This window comes from Theropithecus gelada, chromosome 1 (assembly GCF_003255815.1).
Source record: "Theropithecus gelada isolate Dixy chromosome 1, Tgel_1.0, whole genome shotgun sequence".
NCBI lineage: Eukaryota > Metazoa > Chordata > Mammalia > Primates > Cercopithecidae > Theropithecus > Theropithecus gelada.
In genome coordinates this window covers 116,345,977-116,372,110 of record NC_037668.1, presented here as the reverse complement: position 1 = coordinate 116,372,110, position 26,134 = coordinate 116,345,977, and positions in this window count along the sequence as shown.

Here is a 26,134-nt window from a genome sequence, read left to right as displayed (position 1 = left end):
ATCTGGGTCTCTCACTGTTTTCCCTAGATTTATTTTTTGATATAACATGAGGTAGGGATCTATCTTTTTTTCCATATGGATAATTTACTTCTCTTGATCATGTTTTCTGAATAATTTTTATCCCTTGATTTTTTTTTCCTTTTTGAAACAGAGTCTTGCTCTGTCACCCAGGCTGGAGTTTAGTGGCATGATCTCGGCTCACTGCAACTTCCGCTTCTGGGGTTCAAGCGATTCTCATGCCTCAGCCTCCCAATTAGCTGGGATTACAGGCACCCACCACCAACACCTGCCTAATTTTTGTATTTTGGTAGAGACAGGGTTTCACCATGTTGGCCAGGCTGCTCTTGAACTCCAGACCTCAGGTGATTCACCAGCCTCGGCCTCCCAAAGTGCTGGGATTACAGGCTTTAGCCACCGTGCCCGGCCTATCCATTGATTTTTAACACCATCTCAGACATACACAACATTTTTATACAGGTTTATGTCAGTTTCTGGTCTCCCTCTTCTGTTCCCGTATTCTATTTTTCTTGCCTTGTTTTTACAATCACACTATTTTAATTAATATAGCTTTATTCTAAGTTGTCATATTTGGTAGAATAAATCTCTGCGCCTCAATTTTCAGTTATTTTACTGATTCTTGGCTCTTTACTTTTCCCCATGAATTTTAGGATCAGCTTGTCAAATTCTGCAAAAGTACTCTCAGGGATTTTGCTGGGATTAATTTGTGGTAGAATTGACATCTTAAAAGTTGAGCCTTCCTATTAATGACCATATGCCATCTCTATTTATTAAGATCTCTTTTTTTGTCTTTTCATGAGGTTTTGTAATTTTCTCCATAAATACAATTAGTCCTCATTATTCAAAGATTCCATATTTGTGAATCTGCCTACTTCCTAAAACTTATTTGCAACCTCCAAGTCAATACTTGCTGTGCTTTCGTGGTCATTCACTGACATGAGCAGAGTGCTGAAATATTTGAGTGTCTGGCACACATGTACGTTCTCAGCCGAGTTCCAAAAAGGTGGCGCTCTGCCTTCTTGTTTCTGCTGTCATAATGAAAGCATATCCTTTTTGTGTCTAATAGTACCATGTTTTTCACACTTTTATGTTTTTTATTGGTGATTTTGCTGTTTAAAATGCCCCCCAAGCATTGTGCTGATCTGCTGTCTGTGTTTCTCAGTGCAAGGCAGTTGTGTTGTGCCTTACAGGAAAAATACATGTGTTAAATAAGCTTTGTTCAAGCCTGGGCTATAGTGCTGTTGGCTGTGACTTCAATGTTAATGAATCAACAATATTTATTAAATAAGGAGTCTTTAAACAGAAACACACATAAAACAAGCTTATGTATTGATTGGTTGACGAAAATGTTGTAGCCAGAGGTTCACAGGAACCTAATCCTGTATTTCCCCTAGGAGCAATAGTTCAGTTTTTGCTACTTCACTGTGTGTGACAACTTTATGGAACATAATCACTACAAATAATGAGAATGGACCGTATCCTGAATGTTGTTTATTAGATTTATTTGTTTATATCACTTTGTAGTTATGTCACCGTGAATAGTATCTGTTTGATGCTCTATTTTCTAATTTGGTTGTAACTGATGTGCAGAGTGTTAATGTTGGTGGGCTGATCCTATGTCCTGGCTCTGTCATTTTACTAGCTGTGTGACCCATGACAAGCTTGTTAGTTTCCTAGAGTTGTCATGACAAAGTGCCACAAACTGGGTGACTTAAAACAGCAGAAATGCATTGTCTCACAGTTCTGGATGCTAGAGGTCTGAAATTAAGGTGTCAGCAAGGCCATCTCCCTCTGGAAACTGTAGGAAATCCCTCCTTTTTTTCTTCCTAGCATCTAATGGTTGCCAGCAATCTTTGGTTTCCCTTGGCTTGTAGCTGCATAACTCCAATTTCTGCCTTTGTTGTCACATGATGTTCTCCGGTATGTGTCTGTGCCTAAATTTCCCTCCTCTTACAAGGACATCAGTCATATTATATTAGGGCATACCCTAAAATGACCTCACCTTAACTTGATTATATCTGCAAAGATCTGATATTTGATAAGGGCATACTCACAAGCACTGAAGGTTAGCTTCAAAATGTCTTTTTGGGGAGCACGGTTCAACCTATAACAGCAAGTTGCTTAACCTTCCTTTGCTTCAGTTTTCTCTGACATAATTGTATCAATTACTCTGATAACTGTATTATTTTCAAGAACTGTTGTATTAGATTAGTTAATATTATTAGTCAAAAATATATGGCAAATCCTTAAAACTATGCCTGTTCTACAGTAAGAATTCAGTGTGTAATCCAATCAAGTGACTTTTATTTAGCAATTTTGCTGAACTCCTATTGGTTTCAATAGTTTGCAGACTATCTTGAATATACTGTTTAGATAATCACATTGTATAGAAAAGGTAATGTTGTCTTTTCTGATTTTATATATTTTATTTCAATTTCTTACCTTATTATTGTAGGATAAACCTTGTTATTGTTGTAAGACTTTCAATATAATGTTGAATAGCAGCAGTGATAGTAAGATAATGAGCACCTCGTTTTGCTTGTGATTTAAATGAAAAATATTCTATCATTTTATCATTAAATGTGATTGCTACAGGCTAGGGTGTTATCATTTCTCAGGTTAAGAAAAGTTATTTCTAGTCATAATTTTAGTGAGTTTTCAAATTACATTCTGAATGAGTACTAAATACTTTTTTTTTTTTTTTTTTTGCATCTGCTGAGATACTCATATGTTGTTTTCCAGTATCAAGCCGGAAAGGATAGGAATGGAGTAGCAAATGAAAGTTCAGGCTATGGGTTAGGAGTTGAGTGGAAACTTGTTTGGAACACAGCCTGGGCTGAGGGCAAAGCAAGAAACAAACAAAAAAACACAGGAATGGCTGTTTGCCTTTATTGTTTGGCAGGTGAAAATATATGGATGTAAGAACTAGCTTAAAGGTGGTATTAATAGTAATAATAACATGATCGATAATAGTTAACATTAACATTCCTCACCAGATCCCTCAAAAACAATAGAAATAAAAGGGCATATGTTTCATTTTGTAGTATACAGAGCATAGTTACTCTGTGCTTTTAAGTGAAACGCCAGCATAGGAAAAAACAAAAAACAAAAACTGGCGCCCAGGAGGTCAAGGCTGCGGTGAGATGTGATCACGCCACTGAATTCCAGTGTGAGACGTGATCACATCACTGCATTTCAGTTGGGGCAATTTAGTGAGACCCCGTCTCAAAAACAACAACGACAAATAAAAACAAACAGAAAAAACAAAAAACAAAAACAAAAAAGACAAACAAACAAGAACCCTGAAGGGTAAGTATGCACAACACTTTGGTGCTGGAGGCAGTATAATTCCAGCTTCATCTTTAGTCATAAAATGATCCCATATAGCCTGTTGAAATTCAATCTGTAATATGTGTAGTTTCTCCTTGACCCCGATGACTCAGGCTCTGTTTGAGTCATTGGAAGGCTCGTCATTATTTTCCCCCTTCCATCTTATAATCAAATCATTTTTATTGTTATTTGAAAGTTTATGGCACGGGGATGGATCAACTTTTTGGAATATGGACAAGGCAAAAACCTGGCTCACAGCCATATAAAACATTCCCAAACCTGTTTGTGATGAATGTTTGGGCAGGCTTTGGGAATGATCTGTCTCTTTAGATGACAACTGGGTCCTGGCCTGGACTTTGCCCTCATCTTCTGTTTATACCATCTATGAATGATCTCTACTTGTTTACACCTTAGGTGTTGCCTCTTGGCTTCAACTCTTTGGGGTGAAAATTGTAAAGGGGAACCAAGGAGGTTATGGTAACTGGATTCATTTCAGAGTTTCTCTGAAGTGAGGAAAACTCAGTTTTGTTTACTTATTTACTTCTGAGTTATTGGTCTAAGTTGTTGGCACCAGAGTTATTTATGATGGAAGACAGTAAGTGCAAAAATCAAAAGGTAATTTGGGTGTGTTTCAGCCTGGTTTGGGACCTGCCTCAATAAATCCCAATGAAGAAAGGAATATTTCTACCTGTTCAACTAGTTCTCAAAATGACTTATAGGAAAGTGCTCAGTATAAGTGATAATGAAACTTTCTTCCTTTCTTCCCTTTCTCCCTCCTTCTTCCTTCCTGTCTTCCACCAACACACATTTATTGAGTGTCCATTATGTATGTTAGAGACAGATGATGAGTACAAAGTACTTAGCCTGATTTCTAGTACATAGTAAGTGCTCAATAAATGATTATCCATAGTGAGATTAATACAAGTTTTGGTGTCATTTGTTACCATAAGCACAGAGAACCTTACTAAAGAGTCCCTTAATGCCTTTTTTTTTAGTAGGAAGCTGGTGTCTCTAATAGCACAGTCCATTGGTTGGAAAAATGACACTGAGAACAACAAATGGATGCTAAATCCAATTTCTAGTGACATCTCTATAGGAACAATGAGACAAAAATCCAAAAATCTGTCTGAAAGCCATGATTCAAACATTGGGTTAATGATGTAAAGTGGCAATAGGCAATATGAAAACTATATAAAAGTTTAATAGGCAGCTACTTAAATAACATGTAAAGATTTTTTTTTTTCCCCAGTTTTGAGGACTGCTGTTTCTAAGTTCGCACACAAATTCCTCTTTATAATGGGTAAGCTGCCTTGTTCTCAGCTGCATACTGTCATTTCTAAACCGGCCTGGCACTAAAAATTTTTAGTGCTGTCACCCCAAATTGCTAAACACTACTTACTCTTTAATTTGTCTGTCACTCTTTCTGTCACTCCCCTTGCACTTTATGGTGAGGCATTGGTTCAACTGTCATATCTTGAATTCCGTTGCAATAAAAAGAGAGGGCCTCATTTTACCCTTGTGATGGCCCGAGAGGTCACCTACAGCTGCCCAGAGTTATTTTGACTTGTAGATTTGGGGGTGAATACTGCTGACAAACAGCAAGGAAAGTAACAAATCTTTACTCTTTTTAGATTAATGATTCCTTACCTAAGCACTTTTAAGAAGTGACAAAGACTAGACAAAGAAGAAGCAAAAAATGGAGGTAAATTTAAAAGCCAGTCATCCCAACATTTTATTTTGACTGCACATTAAGCAAATGACTTGCTGTAGCATCATGCACCACAATCATTCATAGAACGTTTCTCAGAGCAGCTTGTTGTTTAAGTATGGGGATTCTGTTTGGATTCCACATTTCAGGTTGAATTCTCTGCTACTTTAGATGCCGCTAATGAATGCTACATGTTCAGAGGAGGAAAGAGAAATGCAATTCGAATGTTCTATGGCAAACAATCAAGGGTGTGTAATAGGGCCCCAGTAAGAGTCAAAGAGTAAATTTTGGTTTAATCTCTTTCACCCATGTCCTAAATCCTTTCTGACTTTTGCAAGAAGTCTCTGAGTAGGGATAGGGGTAAGGGAAAAGAATCTTCTGTGTGGCAATGTTATGACATTATCTCTTCCTGTTCCCAAATACGGATGGGACTGTGACACCACTATCACTTTAGGTGTTGCCATAGCTGCATACCCATGCAGCTCCAGTCCCTGTCAAAGTGGATGCACACCTTCCTCTCACTTGTGTCAAGGCCACAAAACACATTTGGCTTGGGCTCTGTTTCTTACAGAGCCTTCAATAACACAGAGTTTTATTCCACTCATTGGTTATTATGGGTGTCTCATATCTGTGCCTTTGGCTGTGGACTCTAGCAAGGAGGTGGGGTGCAGGCAGAGGACCATCTTGTTGTTCCATATCGCGCTATTCTAAAAACCAGTCCTCTCCTCCAGCCCTTGTCCCTAGGCAGGGAAGTCAGCCTGACTCTGTTCCTCCTTGACCCTTTCCCACACTGCCTGGGTGGACACAGGGGTCCTTGATCTCCACTGAGCTCAGAGTCTTCCTGAGGAGGAATGCAGAAGAGTTGGGGTGGACTGATCTCCAGTACCACCACCCATGAGATGGAGTTCCAGAGAAGTTTGATTTTGCAATGAGTGCACATGTCAGGACTTCATTCCAGGATCTCTGCAACAATAATGGTCACTGTCTTTCCTAGCTATTTAAACGAACTTGATTTTTAAGGTAAAACAATTGAAAGAAATAAAATCAGAAGAATTCTGGGGACATTGAAATGTAATAAACACTCCATCTACTGTTGATTTTATTTATTTTTTTTTCTTAGTATGTCGGTTAAGTGTTTGAGATGTAAACAGGGTGATTTTTTTCCAGGTCTATAGTGAAAGGATCAACAGTTGGCGACTACATGCTTCCCTCTGTGACAGTTATTTTCTGGGCAACTATGTAGGATGTGCTAGTATTAATTTTATGTTAGTCTCGTGTAGAAATTCTTGACAGAAACAGATGATTCCTACAGCTTGGCATAAGTGGCCTCCGGACAGTGGACAAATATAAATTTGCCACCTGACACAGGGGCCCCATCCATCCCTCATTCCAAATCCCATGTGAGGAACTAATATTTTTCTGACTTCCTTAATTTCTTTCCTTTTCCTTGAGTTTTAGTTAAGGTCCATTTTGGAAACTTGTGCTTATAGTTTAAGAAACTTTATTGATGAGAGGCTCCACTCTAATATATAATTAATGAGTCAGAACCCCATGTCCAAGGTGCTTTTGAGCACCAACAGTGTTCTAATTTATATATTAAAGTCTTAATTTTGTTCTTAAACCTTTTAGACTTGCATAGTGCATTTATCACGTGTGATTCTGAAAGTTCTTATATGAGCAATGTGTAGTGTGGGCTTAATAGATAACATTAATAAACTCACACTTAATAACCACACTAAAAGCAGCTTCCATCTGGATTTACTGGCAATAAAGGGAGACATTACAGAACTTTGGGAATTTGATCAAGGCGCCGAATACTAATCTTAGATTACAAAACTGTGGATTCTAACTGCTTAAGTATGGGAAAACAAAGCAATCAAGGACAGGCTTTTGGTAAAAGCTTTGCACTGTGGATTAATAATTAATGTGTAAAATGTACTTTATAATAAACTACATCATAATGGATTACTTTTGATAGCTAAATTGGCAATGATATCCCAGTATGGCTTCATTGACTCAATCCTTCAATTTTACTTGCTAGATGTATTGGGTTAAACTACAATGAACGATTATAGGCCTATTTTAACTTGTTTAGAAATCATAATTAATTTAAAAATATTGATGGAGACCTCAAAATTATATAAAAATTGGCAAAAGTATATAAACAATAATAAGACAAGGTCTTTAAAAGAGAAAGTGGCATAATCTACCTTTAAGGTAATAAGCAGCGTTCAATAGGGAAAAAGCATTAAAAAAAGCCAACTAATGTTATTCATGCAAGAAAATGTTGAAGTTAGTGCTATATGTTATCATACATGGAAAATAAAGGTAAAATATTCAGTGAGGTAGTTTAGAAATAGTCAAATGTTTTAGAAACAAGTAGCAATGAATTATAATTTACATCAACTTTGACATCAGAATCTAAAAGTAGATACAAGAATTGACTGTCTAGAAGACTGAGAAAATATCTTGTTTTGTGATGTTCTGAATGTATAACTCTCAGCATTTTTTTTCAGAAATTGAATATAAATCTTACCAGAATCCTTCAGAACACACGGAGAATGGCAAACGAAATAGACTATCTCTTAGGAAAGTTAATTTTATCTTCCCAATCTTTGCCTCAAACTTAAGGAAATTGCATTTATTTCTAATTTTACAAGGCACTCCATTCTCCAAAGAGGGATATTCAGGGTAATTCTGAAGTTAGGGTACACAGTTACTGGAAAACTGTGTAATTTGTCATCTGTTTTGAGTCCCTTAATTCTTACTCCCAAGTAATAATAATCTCACACACAGACAGAACTTTGCATATCACAAAGTGTTTTTGTTTTTAATATTATGATGCCATTCACTATTTTAAAAAGCTCATATAAAATAATACAATATTTTCCTGAGTATATTTACATAGCTAAGTGAAAAAAATACACCACTGGTAATACTGGTAACTTCTGTGGAAAGAATAAAGATTTAGGTATTTGTCAAAGGAGACTTTAGCTTACAAAGCCTTTTCACATACACTATTTCATTTATCTTTAAAAGAACCCTGTAAACTCTTATAAACTGCAGTTTGTATAGGAAGTTCCTCTATGTTCATTTCACAAATAGATGGGAGTCTGTTATATTTCAGCTACTTCAGATATATCAATGACCTCATAAAGATGACACTCTAGTGGGAAGTACAGATAATAAATAATAACGTAAAAAAGGTAAAAATTATATAGGATATGAGAAGCTGATAATTAGTATAGAAAAACAAGTAGAATGGAGTGAGGGGGATATGGAATGGGGAGCATTGCTAGATAGAATATCACAAATAGAATACTTGGTGTTGGCTTCATTGAGAAGCTGACTTTTGAGCAAAGCTTTGAAGAAGTTGAAAGCTTAATCATGGGGATATCTGGGTGAAGAGCATTCTAGATGAGGAAACAGCCAGTGCAAAGTCTCAAGCAATGAGCATGGCTGGCAGTTTAAGGAAATGCAAGGTGGCTGGTGCAGTTGGAGCAGAGGGAAGAGATAAGGTTGGACAGATAATGTGTGCCATTGTAAGGTTTTTGCTCTTTCCTCAAAGGGAAATGGGGAGCCACTGCAGGATTTTGAGCAGAGAAGTGATGCAACCTAAGTGGGTTTAAAAACCTGACTTAGGTTTTAAAAGTCACACCCAGCTGCTGTGTCAAGATAAGAGTGCAAAGGGCGGGGGTAGCCGAGAGCCCAGTCAGGAGACCAAGGCAGTAACCCAAGAAAGGGGTGATGGTGGCTCAGAACAAGGAAGGGGCAGTGGAAATAGTGAGAAATGGCCACATTTTGAACTTATTTTGAAGGCAGAGCCAACAGAACTTCCTGAGAAATTGGTTTAAGGTATGAGAGAAAGACATGTGGGGGACTCTGAGGTTTTTTGGTTTCACGAGCACCTGGAAGAATGGAGGTATCATCAATTGAAACGAGGGAAGTCTGCAGGTAGAGCAGGTTTGGCAGGGGGAAGGACAGGAGTTTAGAGGTGGACATGTGAAGTTTGATAGTTCTATATGTATATTGAGGTCAACTGTTGAGCAGGCAGGCAGATGTATGAACCTGAAGTTTGGGAGAGAAGTCTGGAGTGCATCTGAGAATTGTCAGCATGTTGATGGTATCTAAAGTCCAAAGACCAATGAAACTGCGAAGGGATTAAGCATGTACAGAACAAAAGGACCAAGGACCCAAGGTCTCTTCCTGCCGTACATGTTAAACACACACATACAGAAATAAACATGTGATTGCAATTGTGACAAAATGCTATAAAGGAAAACCTCATGGAGGTAGGGGTTAAAAGAAGCTCAAGGTGAGCCTCTCATAGGATGTGGCTCTTTCAAGGATACATAGGAAGGAGTTAGTCTGAAAAAGGGAGGAGAGAGGTTGAGTGAAGGAGACTGAGGGCAGAGAGGTAGCATGAGCAAATTACCTAGGGCAGGATGGGGTGTGTTTGATGAACACAGTGCGGGTAAGTGTGGCAAGAACTTTGTGTGCCAGGAGGAGGGTGATGTGGCATGAAGTTGAAGAGAAAGGTAGGGCCAGATCAAGCAATGGCCATGTGAAGATTTTGAGCTCTATGAAGCCTTTCAAAATACTAAGAAGAAAAAGACTATAAAGCAATGAATTAAAATCCTTTCTCTGGAAAGAACTTGATAATAAAGTGTTTCAAGGACAGTGTAATGGAAGTTTCTGCTAAAAATTTATGTTAAAGATGTGGGAAAAAGCAGGATGAATGGCAAAGTTGCAAAGTGGGCTTATGAGGTATCAATGATTTCAATCAAAACAAGGTAGAACTGTGAGTAATATTTAATATTACAGTCATTTTATTTTTAAAAATATGAAAGAAACACAAAAGGCTGAAGAGGATAATAGAAACCAACTATGGTGTAACCCTCATATTGAGAGTTGTGAAAGCCTTTTTAAAACTGGATAAAAGAATAGAACCAGGCATGTAAAATAATGAGTGATAAGGAAAAGACCAGGTGGCTGGTCCTGTTTGTCCTGTGTCGAAATGTTAGAAGAGGTCATAGTTAATGAGTGGTGACAAGCTGTTTTCTATCTACCCCGAGAATCCAAGAGGAAAAGACTCCTACTAAGGATTTAGAAGGGGTAGGAGGAAGAATTTTTTGACATTATATGGTGTTAGAATGGATTTTTCTGGGCTTACCTTTTCTGAAGGTCTTTGGAGGATGGACAGACCAAAGGTTGACGATGCGTAAGATGAACAACTATGTTGAATCTTAGTGTGTTTTGGAGGTTGACTTATTAGTTAAAACTGCCCCTGTATTGGTTTTCTAGGGATGCCATAACAAAGTACCACAGACTCTGTGACTTAAAAACAGAAATTAATTTTCTCACAATCCTGCAAGGTAGAAATCTGAGGTCAAGGGGTCAGCAGGGTTGGCTTCTTCTGGGGCTCCTCTCTTTGCCTTGCAGATGACTGCCTTCTCCCTGAGTCTTCACATGGTCTTCTCTTTCTATGTGTCTGTGTCCTCATCTCTTCTTATACGGAGCCAGTCATATTGTATTAAGGCCCACACTACTGACCTCGTTTTAACTTAATTACCTTTTCAAAGAATCTATTTCCAATTTGAGTTGCTTTATGAGGTACTGATGGTTAGAGGACTTCAACATATACATTTTTGGGGAACATGATTCAGCCCATAACAGCCCCAAACTAGAAAACCATTCCAGAAGTGTGGAAGAGCAGTGTATATGAGAGGTAGGAGAAGTGATATCTGGAGGTCTGCAGTATTTTGTAGGAAGAATGACTTGGGATGATGAGGAATAGCCATAAAAGCAGTAGTGTATCATTCATGAAGATCCATGGGCTTTCCCCACACACTATGCATTTATTATTATTATTGTTATTATTACTGAGACGGGGTCTTACTCTGATTTTCCAGGCTGGAGTGCAGTGGCATGATTTCTGCTCACTGCAGCTTTGACCTCCTGGGCTCTGGTGATTCTTCCACCTCAGCCTTGCAAGTAGCTGGGACTACAGGTGTGTGCCACCATGCCTGGCTGAAATTTTGTATTTTTTGTAGAGACAGATTTTCACCATGTTGCCCAGACTGGTCTCAAATTCCTGGGCTCAAGCAATGTACCTGCTTTGACACACACTATGCATTTAAACATATGAGACAGTCTCACCTTCTTGAGAGGGTACATGAAACAGGGATGGACATGTTTTTGTGAATATAATGGACAGCTAATTCTGAATTGAAGGGGATATTTGAAAATCTGTTAAGAAGTCTGAGATTTCCTGACAACAAAATACAAAATAATCCTCCAGAAACATCTTGAAGAAAATGCACATTAGCTTATTGCTACAGCCTAAATGTTTTGTGTCCCCCTAAAATTCATATGTGGAAATCCTAACCCTCAAGGTGATGGCATTAGGAGGTGGGGACTTTGAGAGGTGATTAGTCATGAGGGTGGAGATTTCATGAATGGGATTAGTGTCCCTATGAAACCCAAGGGAGCTTGTTTGACCCTTCCACTATGTAAGGACAGTGATAAGGCACCATCTATGAAAGAAAGTGGGTCTTCAACAGACACTGAATCTGCTAGCACCTTGATCTTGGACTTCCCAGCCTCTAGAACTGTGAGAGATACACTTCTGTTGTTTATAAGTCAACCAATTTATGGTATTTTGTTATAGCCACCCAAACAGACAAAGATACTCATTCATTCGAAAATGGTAATTGAGCTTTTCCTGCTTGTGCCAGGAACAGTGCTCAATGCTTGACTGATCCCTGCCCTCATGGAGTTTACTCTAGTGGGGAAAAATGATGAATGAGGAAATAAATTTGATTTGTCCTATAAAAGTACCACACAAGCAGATGTAGAAGTCCTGGGTTGGGCTGGAGAAGGGAGGCCACATGGGATTGGGGGATCAGTGCAGGTTTATCTGGTGAGGATACATTTGAGCTGAGATCTAAGAACGAGGACCATATAGTCCAAAGTGTTAGATCATCCCTAGTCCAGTGGTTTCAATTTAATTTTGACCTTTTCAAAAATCTCCTTAAGTGGTGATGTCTTTATGTCCGTTTACGGCAACTTTCAGAAAGCCTAACAATCCTGCCACTAAAGTGATAGCTTTGATTTACTTTTGGGCACAATCTTTCATGAATGCCTATTTATAACTATTCTAATGCTATGGAAGCTTGCTATCTACACCACTATACTTCCTAGTACAGGTTTAATAGGAAAAGGATCATTTGCTAAATAAAGTATTCACAAACAATTTGCATGTTCAACTATAGGGGGAGTGAATATTCATAATAAGAAAAATGCCACTACACAAAGTGAATATAATGGTTACCAGGGATTTGGAAACCTGGAACTATCATCAAAATATAAATATTAGTATATTACCATGATTGCATATTATTCTGTTATTAAATCAAAATCTCAACTTTTACTGCAATCAGGTTTTTGAATGCTCAACATTCTCATGCTATTTAACTAGAACAGTTTTCTAGATACAAATGGATATATTATTTTCCATAAAAATGTTTATATTTCAGATCCAGTTTCTACTTACACTAAAATAATTGCTTATGATACACAGACTCGATTTTATATGACTAATTAGAACAGTGTATGGGAAAGAAATAGGTTTGCAGGTAATATTGAAATTAAATATGTTAATCTGTACCTCAGTGTGCACATTTTATATGAGCTTTAATTTGCCAAATAAATTATAGTTCTGTGTTTATAAGGTGTCCTTGAAAGAGTGTCCTATTTTTGAGCACTAATACCATGGGGAAACAAATATACAAAGCTTTTAGCTATAGGCTACACTTGCATAAATTAAGGCAAGAGCAGTTGGTTGGTAAGTGGAGCTATGGTATCCTTAGCTTTTTAAACACTGAATTGTTAACATGATTTTTTTTAGTATGGTTACTAATATTAAGATAATAAATAATATTTAGTTTCAATATAGCACCCTTCAGCCAGGGCGTAAATTCATTTTGAATGCTGTGTTGAATTAATGTATAATAAACATACTGCAGTTTGCTATCAGGAATTCTCGATGAAATGCAGGAAGTCAGTTCTTTGCTTATGCATTAGCATTGCCAGTCTTGCTCTGTTTAATTTTAGCTGTTTATAAAATTGCTCTACTGACAGTCCTCTTTATTTTAATGTGATTGTTTTAAGGTTAACCAGAAATGGTATGGTGTGCTTCCTGAAGTAGGTTATAAGTGTTGATGTAGGAATATGGGTCCCTCACAAAAATCCCTTTCACCATTAGCCACCTGCAATCAGGATACTCAGTTGCCTAATTGGGCAAATCATGGTGTCCCCTGTGGGGCAGGGGACTGCAAAGTCACTGTGTATACCTGGAGTTGTTGAGTATCTTATAAAGCAGTTGGATCACAGAGGACTTGTAAAAGAAAACAATGTTGCTGACAGAAGCAGAATCTGAAAGCAGTTGTAGCAATTGTCACTGAAGTCTCAGACAAAGGGCAACTGTATTTAAAATGTTCTGTATTCTTGTCTAATAGGTTAGTTCCTTTTTATGATATTTATTTACACAACAACTCACAAGACTTTGGGCTTCAAAGTGGTTCCAGGTCTTAAATACTGAAGTAGAGAAAATTCTCCAATAGCACCCACATTTTCAACTAAAGGGAGAAGCTAGAGAGCCTTCAAAAAGGAAAAAGGTAGCCAGCAAGTGTGGCCCCAGCAATTCAGGTGACTGAGGTGGGAGGACTGCTTGAGTCCAGGAATTCTGGGATGTAGTGTGCTATTCCAATTGGGTGTCTGCACTAAGTTTGACATCAATATGGTAACCACCTGAGAGTAGGGGACCACCAGGTTGCCCAAGGAGGGGTGAACCAGCCCAGGTCAGAAATGGTGCAGGTGAAAACTCCTGTGCTGAGTGGGAAAACTCCTGTGGGATTGCATCTGTGAATAGCCATTGCACTCCAGCCTGGGCAACATAGTCAGAACCCTGTCTTAAAAAAAATTGTCAAAGACAAAAACAAAAACAAAAAAAGAAAGAAAAAAGCTAGTATGATTTTGTTATCCATCAGCTTAGGCTGCCATAAGAGAGTACCATACACTGGGTGGCTTAAACAACAGAGAGTTATTTCTCAGAGTTTTGGAGGCTGGAAGTCCAAGATCAGGGTGCCAGCATGGTTAGGTTCTGGTGAGGGATCTCTGCCTGGTTTGCAGACAATGGGCCCTGGCCCTGTGTTCTGAGATGGCAGAGAGAGGGAGTGAGGTCTCAGGCTTCTCTTCTTGTAAGGACACTAATCCTATTGATTCAGGGCTTCATAGGCTTATGATCTCATTTAACCTTAATTTCTTCTTTAAAGGCCCTATCTCCAAAACAATCACATTGGGGGTTAGGGCTTCAACATATACATTGCTTTTTGAGGGGAGATAATTCAGTTCACACCATACTGTAAGTTTTAAAACAGGAGTTCATGATGTTTTTTGGTGCCAAAGACCCTTTGGCAGTTTGGTAAAACCTGTGGAGTCCCTCTCAGAATAAAGTTTACAAACATATACATTACATAGGATTATAAAGAAAACTAATTATATGTAAAAGCAGTTGGCAAACTGTTAAAACACTGTGATACAGAAACAGATGAGTTTCTTTATTATTAATACATTAAATAACATGCTCTAGTGGTTGCTCTAATAACCACCATAATTTTGATATAATGATGGATAAAACTGATATTTTGAGATATTTGTAGTAACTGTAATAGAATTTGAAAATTTCTGTGATTTTTATTGGTGACAAATTACAGGTATTGCTAATACTATTGTGATTGATTCTTAACATTCATAATGGAAGAAAATGCAAAATTTTAGTTAGAAGTTACTAAAATGAAAGTACAATTTTTGTTTTTATCCAAATTTGAAGACTTTAAAAATGTTATACATGAACCCCAAGTTAAAAATCCCTGGACAGGTTACCTTTTAAGATGTGTTTTCAACTAAAAAAATCTGTTTTAAGAATTTAACAATACTATGATCATAAAAATGTCAGTTATTATTATACTTAAGAACAAATAATTGTTCATTATTCATTATTATTATTATTATTTTTGAGATGGAGTTTCACTCTTGGAGTGCAATGGCACGATCTTGGCTCACTGCAACCTCCACCTCCTGGGTTCAAATGATTCTACTACCTAAGTTTTTTGAGTAGCTGGGATTACAGGCACCCGCTCCCACACCCAGCTACTTTCTGCATTTTTAGTAGACACGGGGTTTCACCATGTTGGCCAGGCTGGTCTCGAACTCCTAACCTCAGGTCATCTACCTGCCTCGGCCTCCCAAAGTGCTGGGATTACAGGCGTGAGCCACCATGCCTGGCCTCATTATTTTTGTTACAGAGCAGTTAAAAAATATATTTTAAAAGTTGTGGGTTTCAACTAGAGCTGAATGGACTACTAAGTGTGTAAGGTAGGGTTAAAATGATAAAACTATTTTACTAAGTAACTCTACTTATGAAGGGGTTATAACAACATTTTACCTGCCGAATACAGTCATACTTCTTTTTCATAACTGACTGATTTAGGAAAGCTATGTATTCTGTGGGTATTACTAAAATTCCCATCGAGGAAAAAATAAATCTGGGTTCACTTCATATGAAATAGGGCATCTATGATTTTCTCTCTCAGCAGTTTCTGAGCTTGGTCCTTTCAGAAAAAGAAAATGTGTAACCAAAAAGCAAAACTATTTCCTTACTAGAGACAAAAGACTGCTTCCCAAATAAACCAACCTAAGAGGAGACTGTATCTTCAAGAAGCATGGTTGGAATGTTGAGACCTACTTCAGTAAAATTATAAGATGCCTTTAGGGAGTTAAGCTCTAGGCAAAGAATTTGGGGTACGTTTTAAAATTTTTAAATAGCCAGACTGTGTTAAGGGGCAGAAGGCTTGATGACCTGAATCAGTTAAGAAATACTTTAATCCCAGAGGCATACTCAGCCTGTAGTTTCTTTCAGCACAAGAAACACATGTAACAAGAAAACCAACCAGGCCTATATAGGCTAAGCTTGAGGACATAGGGCCTTTTCAGTGAAATGAGCATTTAGCATTTTGTGACTTCCTATTCTGTGTTCCTGTCCTCAGAATCTACAAAAAAAGATTTGGCCTCTTCATTTGTATTTATCTTTTTAGGTATTTCATCATCAAATAGAAGAACCTATAACAATGTTAATTTGTGTGGCACCCAAAACTTTTTAAAGAAATATGTTGGTCTTCATTGTGTTTACTGATCAGATGATACAATAGAGACTCCAGAGGTTTAGTGGCTTGGCTAAGACCACAGAACTAGAATGTTGCAGTATCAGTATTAAGGCTAGAGCCTAAGTTATTTGTGTCCAAATCCCATGTCTTTTTTACTAGAATTTGTGGCCTTATTTAAAGCCACTGTAAGGAATAGGCAGCCCCTCACTTTCAATAAATATTAATCAAAAAGCTACAGTGTGATAGGTAATGTGCCATGCACTTGCATTACTGTCCTGAACAAAACAGACATGGTCTCCACCTATGTGAAGCTTACAATTAAGTGGGGCAGGTTTGAACTACGTAATTACAGTAAGGTGTGATGATGCAAGTTTGCTACTTAGGAGGAGCTGTTCCTTTTTTAATGTATGTCAATACTTGAGCATACTGAGTTGTGACTTTCCTAGTATCCATCTCACTGCATATGCACATAGCCTCATCATTCAGAATATGGACTTTGGAGTCTTTCTGCCTGGCTTTAAATCCTTGCTCCATCATGTACTTGTTGTGTGATCTTGGCCAAGATTCTTAACCTCCTGATCCTTCAGCTTCTTCATCTGTAACATATGATGCAATATACCTACCTCAAAGAGCTGTTGTGGAGATATAGTGAGAAACTCTATTAAAATGCTTAGAATAGTGCCTTATACATAGTAAGTATTGAAAAAATGGTATATATTATGATTGTTATTGTTTATTGTTTCCTTAGCATGCAGCAAGTATTCCCTTGAACTTGCTCTTATAGTTTGCCCTGGGTTAATGTCCATAGCTAATATTTGCTAATTCTGATGCCATCTGTAGTCCTGGCTAGGCCCTGATGTTTTGGTTTCAAAGTGAAGTGCCTTTGCAAGTCTTATATCAATATGATCTGGTCCATTTCATAAAGCTCTGCCTAATATTCCGGTTAAGAATCAGCTTTTCACCTTTAGTCTTAAAGAAAGCAGAGATGGATCTCAGATCTTTGTTGAAATTCTGCAATATGCAATTTAAAGTTAGATTGACCTTCAAGCTGACAAAGTAAAATAAACAATTTTATAAATGAAAATGGCTAATCTGAAATAGATCACAGCTAAGAACTTCATTTTTTATTCATTCTCTTCATACAAGAGTGATATCATACAAGTGAACATCTAATATTGTACTTCATTGTGGCACTCAGTGAAGATGCAGTTAGAGGAAATTAAGGACACAATGAATTGGCAGAAACCAGAGAATAAGTCTATAGTCACTTATTTCAAAGAGTTACTTTATTTAAATGTGGGTACATCTGATTTAAAAAAAAATAGTTGTCACATAAAATTTTGCTGTTGGATTTTTTAATCTTTTGAACTGTTCTGGTTTCCTAGAAGTCACCTTTCACTGAAGTTTTTTTTTTTTAATATGTAGAAGAACCTCACATACTTCCGGAAAACTGCATGAAAAGTACAGGTTAGTTGCTTCAAACTCACATCTCTTTAAGTGTACTCTGTAACAATTTTAATTTTTTTCAGGAAAGAAAATCTATTAATTAAGAGCTCAAATATTTACCAGAGAAAATACAGTGAAAGGAAAGAAGAATTTTTTTCAATAACATGAGAAAATAAAATCACATGATCTAAACATTTCCTCCCAGTTGTCCGCACGGTAAGTCTAGTACCTTTGTGGACTTAAAGGAGCAGCTTTAAGACTGGACTAAGGGCCTGTGCTCACTGGGCAATCTGGGCAATCGACCCTTGTTCTGGCTCTGCAGCTCTAATTTCAGGGAAGACTAGACCGGGCTGTATTAGCAGGGAAAGGCTGAGGGTGATACATAAGCACTGTGCTCATGCCTGACCAGACTGTACTGAACTGTGTAGTCATATTATACGTGGTATGCTACTGAGATTGATGGCCTAGAAGAGGTGGTCCCCTGCACATTGCCAGAGCAGCCTCTTTGTAGGTCCTTATGCACGTGTGTGAACACACACACACACACACACACACACACACACACACACACACAAAGCTGAGCTTGTAGGGGGTCAGTCGATAAAGTCCCAGTAAGACACACTGGGTCTCACTCTCACTCATATGTTATCATCTTGGATCTTTGAGTTTGGGGTCCAGAAGCTCTCAACTCCAGCTGTCCTGGGAAATATTGTTTATCCCTTTTGCACTTATTTTCTTCTGTACATCTTTGAAAGTAACTCTTCTTGGTTTACCCAAGTGGTGTCTATGTCTAATCTTTCTATCTAGTCGAATATAATATTTTTAATATGATAGTTTTATGAGTTTCAAGTCATAGATGCTTAATAAAAGTGAATTGAATTATACTCAGTTTAAGGTAAAATAAGTAATGTTCAAATGATGCACCATCTAAATCTAGCACTATTAAAAGTATGTCTAAATAAATTAAATCCAAATTCCGTAACAATTGAAAAAATAGGGGGAGATTCTAGGAGTGATATATAATATAAAGATGTATTTAGTTACTGACTTATATTCATATCTAAAAGTCCAAACTTCTTATGCAGTGCACTCTTGGTATTCCTAGAACACTGAGTTCACGTAATGTGTTGTTTTTCCCTTTCACTTTTTGTGTTAACTTTCCAAAAGGGATACAACCAAAATATCATCATCGATTTAAATCTCTCTGGAGACACCCTGTACCACTGATTGTCTCTTCCTTCCAATTCTCTGCAGAAATTCAGTGTCCAGATGTTTCAGAATCCAGATGGCCTAAGAATCCTCTATCACCCAGAAAGGAGGAAAATGTGCATGAAAGTGGAACATTTAAAAGAAAAAATAATTTAGCTTTGGCTATGTAGCGACAACATACAGAGCTCGAGAAAAAGCTTCTTCTCCTAAAGCAGCAACTTAATAAAAGGCATGTTATAGGCTTTATCAATAAGCCAAAATTTCAGCCTTGCCTCTTCTTCCCATCGCCATTAAGAGGCTTGCAGAGGTCCACACTCTTTAAAGGGCAGACAGCATGGAAGAACTATCATGTACAATTTAAAGTAGCAGCTAAAATTGGAATGGTCACGAGAAAGCCTGTTTCTTTGCAATTAAATTGACAAGCTGTCTATGATTACCCCAGGGAACTTGGCAGCTGAGTGATAAAAAGACTGCAGTGTGTTGAAAGGTCTAATGCAACTTACTAGGTGGACAAAGACCACATCTGCTTAATATACTGATTGGGAGAGTTGTGGAATGTACTTGGCTACATTAGCTGAGGAGAGATGCTAAGGACACCTTTTCTTCTCTAAGACCCTGCTTAGAACCCATTTTAGAAACTACCCACAAGTATTTGGAAGCATGTATGAAAAAACAGTTTAGCACAATATCTGATGTTATTCAGCATGAACCTACCATTACAAATCACCAGAATTGAGCAGAAGTTTAGAAAGAATTAAAAATGCCTTTAATCTAATTATGTTCGTAAAATTGTATATACTTGATACAAAAATTGGGCACTTGAGAAGATTTATTGTGGTAACAACTAAAGAGTTGAAAGAAAATGGACGATTTAATACAAAATATTAGGTAATAATTACTTGGGATATTCATCAGTGGAGAGCCCTTGAGTTGGGCAAAACTGAAACTTAGGTTATAAAGGAGAAAACAATAACCAGCTTTTGGGGTGGTAGAAATTTGTGAAGACTAACAAACACACCAATTCTTAATTTTGTTATATTCCTTAAAAGGGCAAATGCATGTAAAAAGCAAATGTTTCTTTTAACAGATTTCATAGATATTAATAGCACTCTATGCTACATAGAGGATGACCATGTCTGCTTGCCTATCAGTTCTTTCTGAATCCCAAGAACCATTTATTTCAGCAATCTTGAAAAATGGTTTGTGACTACTTCCAAAGGAGGATTACCATTGGCAGGATTTCTGAAGTAGAAGTGTATTATATACTCCCTTGGCTTTACTTCAAAAACCAGAGATTTTCCAGTGAGCTGGCCATCACTGACCGGTCTTTGAGAGCAGACCATGTGTTACTTCAACAAAATTATTCAAAGCTCAAAGTCATTCAAATGCTCAATGATGTCAACACTAGACAAAGGTTCCTCAATATTATTTTCAGATTAACAAAACAATAATACCTTATATTAGTATAACACATTACATTTTACCAAATGAGTTTATATCTAAAGTGACTTTATTCTTCCCCTTAACAACCCCATGGCATAGATTTTGTTGTCCCCATTTTAAAGACGAAGGAAGGGAAGGAAGTTCAGAAAGACTGAGTGACTTGCCTAAAATCATAGTAATTAGCAGAGCTAAGTGTCTTTGCACTACAATTAAAGGAAGTTGGAGAGCAGAGCCTAATGTGGAGGATAGCATGAGATGTTTAAAAAAGTCCCTCATTTGCAAAACCTAAGTCAACACATTTGTGTAAACTGAACATTCAAACTTCCCTTTTAGGATAACTGGATGAGATGATATATGTCTGCTGATGCCTTCAGCCAGACTCTTAAGAATGTGAATCTAATTATTGAGGAAAAAATACTTGTACTCATTCCTCCCATCATGTTGAAGGTTATAGACTTATATACTCATTACTTGCCTTTTCTAAGAAAATGTGCATCTGGGAAGAGGCTGCTATACCATTCATTGCTTTTTCCAAATGCCCCCACTGCTACGAGCTAATACAGTGCCTTGTACAAAAGTTGGGTTGAATAAATGCTTTTTGATACTAATTATCATTTCTGACAGATAGTAACCAAGTCGTGCTCCAAAACAATACTTTGCGATTCATCCAACTCTTGATAATTCACTGGAAAGAGGGGCTAGAAACAGCATGGATAATTGAAATCCACAGACAAACATAAACCTCATTTTACAAATAGCTTCAATCTCTTCCCTCAGCAAACCTTTAACTGGAGCTGATAACATAATTAGGTTGACTGGTTTGAGCTGGTTAAATGATAATTAGCGTCAAAAAGCATTTATTCAACCCAACTTTTGTACAAGTTTGGGCTTTATCTTCCTCCACCTCCACTCTGGTTGAGGTACTGCTAAGTGGAAAAATAGTTTAAAAAATAGGTAACAGACCGGGTGCGGTGGCTCATGCCTATAATCCCAGCACTTTAGGAGGCCGAGGCGGGTGAATCACCTGAGGTCAGGAGTTTGAGACCAGCCGGGCCAACATGGTGAGACTCCATCTCTACTAAAAGTACAAAAAATTAGCCAGGCATGGTGGCAGGCGCCTGTAATCCCAGCTACTCGAGACAAGGAGGCAGGAGAATCACTTGAACCTGGGAGGTGGAGGTTGCAGTTGAGCTGAGATCGCGCCATTGCATCCAGCCTGGGCAACAAGAGTGAAACTCCATCTCAAAAAAAAAAAAAAATATATATATATATATATATAGCCAACAGAATTAATAAAATCAAGAGTTCACTCAAGTAAAACATCTCTTTTATTTTGACAACTGTGCTATGTGCATGTGGTACTGAATGCTTTTTAATGAGACAGATATACAGTGATAAGCATACATCGTCCACCTTACCCTTCTACTTCTTTTGCTGACCCACATCACAATCCTGCAGTTACTTAACTACTTTCCTACCTGTCTTGTGTATTAAGCCATTTCTTAATGTTATTCATTCATTTATTCTAAATTAGCCAACAAACTTCTGGCAGTAGGATGGACACAAACTCCTTCAAAAAATGTAGCATAGTGTGAGATCAAGATCCAGAATAAAGTTTAAATATATATGTTTAAACTTACATATATATATGTGTGTGTGTGTGTGTGTGTGTGTGTGTATTTAGTTATAGTAATATTGGCTGTATTGACAAGCCTTCAAAAATGGTCAGGCCACTTGATACATTTACAAAAACATTACCTTCTGCCCAAGGAAAGTGATGATATGTGAAAGTGATGATAAGTGAAGATACGATGAAAATTATTTAGAATCTTTATTTTACAACAGCAGTACATGGAATTTAAATACAAGATAGTTGTACACACTAGTTTGTGTCAGGGGGATACTTATAAGAACTGGAAACACTAATGAATCAACACTGGTTCTTTACCAATATCCGTTTCCCCTTTTTTCCTTACCTGGATTTGTCTGGGACAACTACGTGCCCAGTTAAAATTTCTCACTTCCCCAGATTCTTTTACAGTTAAGGCTGTGTGATCTAGTTTACCCAATAATTGGTATGTAAAACTTTACTGGGTGAGGCCCTGGGCAAGCTATTATTTTCCTATAAAAAGGAACAAACTCAGATCACACACACCTTTTCCCCTTCTTTATTCTTTCTGCTTAGAATGCAGAAAAATGCATGGAGGTAAAGCATCCATCTTATGACTATAAGGAAAAAAGCTACATGGTAAGGATGAAGAACAAGAAAGAGAAAATTAGGTCGCTGATGGAATTGTGGAGCTGCTAAACTAGCCCTTGCATGCCTCCCCTTAAAAGAAAAACAAATCCTTATTTGGTTAAGCCATTTTAGTAGGGTTCCTCTTACAGGTGAAGGCAATAGAGTCTGGCACACAGGTTTGTTAGAGCATTGTCTCTGCAGATACAGGTTCATGGCACTCTACTTTGGCAGTCACTTTTACATTTTCTTCATATCCCTTAAAGTTATAACACACTCCAGCTGTAGTTTCCTGCAGCTATTGATCATACGTTTGTTGGACAATCCTCTCAGGCTACAATGATGTTTATAATGCCAATCACAAAGTCCAAGAATTTCCACCAATTACTAATTGCCTGATACTTTTAATATTTGGTTTCTTAATGGCATCTCAAGCCACGGTGAAACTTGTAATTTAATATCCAGAGTGAAACATGTAGATATTTAGGTATACATAGATACATATCTAAATATTTCCAATATACAGTATATAGCAACTTAACAAATCAACATTGTATAGGAGAATGCTGAACAAGGTGCGCTAGATGAAAAAGTCATTCTGTGGGACAATCTAGAATGAAGTCTGTGATTGTCAATAGCCTCCTAGAACTGTTAATAAGTGAGCATCTTCACACCTGTTGAAGGTGAGGGATTATAGGATTTGTGGTTGGAAAAAATCATCACAAAGTTAACAAGGAGGTCATGAATTAAGCTACCACATAATTTTCCCATTTTTCTTCTCATGACACCATTCCAGAATTTTGAGGCTCTGATACCGCATTTACTACATTACATATACGTTATCTGTGTACATGTAGGTACCCAGGTGGGGGGAAACTCCTGGAGGGCAGGGCCCATATTTATTCACCTGTTTTCTGAGTGTCTGTCACATGGTGGATGCTGAGTACACATTGATTGAATCAAATCTGGTGTGATAGGAAAAAAGAAAGAGTAGAATTTAGAATTGCAAGCTTTTCTTTTAATTCATTTTCTTTATGGTTTTCCAGTTAGAGGGAAGGGTAAATAACAGGGCAGATGCAGGGGTTTTGACACTTGCTTTTAGCGGGTGGTAAATAAATCCTGGGAAATCCTGAACAAATCAGGGAAGATAAATAATTTGTGCTTTAGCTTGGGAGGAGCATAGATGGCAAAATTATCACGAAAAAGAACGAACAACCAGTAGGGGAAAATCTTTACTCATTTAAAGTGTCTATATATCTATAAATTATGCTTTAAATGGCTTGTGGGTATCCTACTTAAATATTGCCTTCTTTAGTTTATATGCTAATTTCTTAATCATTTCTGAGTAGTTTAATAAAATTTTCTGTTTCTGTAAGAAAAGTTTAATTGAATGGGAAAACGTAATAGTTGTAGATAATTATGACTAGGGGAAACTTGCTATTTGGACCATAAGTTCACAACAAAGACATCATTATTCATTAGAGATAAATTATTTGTGAGGAAATAACTCTCGATTATGTGCAAATTCAGTCTATAAACAAACTGAACATCATAGGATAGGAGTACTTTCATTTGTCAGATTACCAACAAGTTCTGCCTGGTGCTCTGTGTAAGATGAGCCGGCATCTAACTCTCCTTGAATAATCTTTGAATTTTTTAAGAATCAGACAATGGTTTATGATGTATGTTGTCGCTATCAGTTAACCATGGTATCCGGTCAACCAGAACATAATATTTTGTACCCATACGGAATTCAGCTAGATTTCAGTCTCCATAAGGACAGCGTTTGCAAGTGATGAAGACCCACACAGCATCCCAGAACCCAGGGTTTCAGAAACATTGTTGGAAAATTTACCTGCTGAGAGAGCATTAGGCCCTTGCCCAAACTGGTCAGTCTTATTTAAAAACAAAACAAACAAATTTAAAATAGGAAAAAACCCAAGGAGTTGGCAATAAACACTTACTTACTTCTCCTTCACTTTAGTGGTAGCCAGGAATACTTAGAATAAAGCATGACTGTTCAATTAGCTTTCAAGACTGACCAATTGCACTAAAATTTATTTTTATTACATTTGGGTAGCCTAGACCTTTCCAAATGTGGCTATTTTCAAGTAACAACAAAGATCATTCCTTTCTTTCATAAAAGTTAATAAGCTGAGGAACACATTCTTATTTTATACATTAGGGGGATTCGAAATGGAAATCAACAATTCTCAGAGTTTCTCTTCGGAGCTCTTCCCAATGACCAATTCCAAATCCTAACTAGGAAAGTGGCATATTCCATGGGCTTGCAGTAGACGTGGGATCAGAAAGCCTGAATTTTCTCTACCTGGCATTGAACTGCTAGGTGACATTGGGTGGCATACTTCTCCACCTAGGGTCTGACTGGTTTTAGGACACTCTGTCTCTGAGCAGATGAAGCACCGTTGACGTGCATCAGGCCCTGGCATTCTCATCATGCCCCTGGGATGAAACTCTCACAACAGCCTACAATTCACCTTGACTGCAGCCATTCCTTGTGTCTCTCCGTCCTTTCGGTAGTTCATTCTCATGAGGCAGTTTGTCACCCTTTGTTCCTCAGAAGTGTTGCACATAAAGAATCTTTCAGATACCAATTCTCTCACAGGCCCTTCTTCACGTCCTGTCCTTTTGTCTGTCTACAAACACTCACAGGGACTTTTTCTTTCTTCTCATGGTATAATTTTGATCCCATGTTTAAGACATCTTAAAAAACACTTACTTTCTCTCCACAGTCCTTATTTTGCCAGATTCTTCTTCTGCACAACCTCTGCCCTTCCCCTGGCTTCCCTATTACCATCAGACTCCTGTTCTTTGAAACTTGTTCTATCACCTGGATTTATCATTTCGAACCCTTCCCACATTCTATTCATTTTCCTGGAATGTTGCTGTTGAGTCCTGTTTCCGTTTCCTTCCTTTGCTGTTCATAAGTGGCTGGAGGTGGGGAGAGACCACCGGTCTGGAAAGAAAGAGACCTGGGAGATGGCGGTAGGCCCATGTGAGAGTGGGCAGTTAATTAATTTCTCTTAGTCTCTGTTTTTTTCCCCACGTAAAGTGCGGGGGTTCCTATTTCTTTGTACTTAGGGGAGTCAGGAAAACACAAAGTGATTGTTACACTAGGGACACTAACCACAACACAAGCCATTTGCTTAGCAAAAACAAGAAAATCACAGGTTTATTTGATGACATGGCAATGAGAAAGATGGAATTTGGGGCTATTGGCCTAAGTAACAGAGAGAGGCTGTCTAAAAGGAAATGATATTTACTTGGGAACAGAGCATTGGAATGGGAATACACATGCCATAGTAAACTACAGGCATGCAAGGAGGTAAAGAAAGACAAAGGCTTTTAAAGGAAAAATGAGGATTAATTATATCATTGTTTTGAGATAATTATCCTTGGCTATAAAGATCCATAACAATAACAAGGGTGATGCCAGTCTAAGGTTGGATAGGCAGTCGCTGGGTGGATGTTCTTGCTGAAGTATTTTTCGTGTAAGGC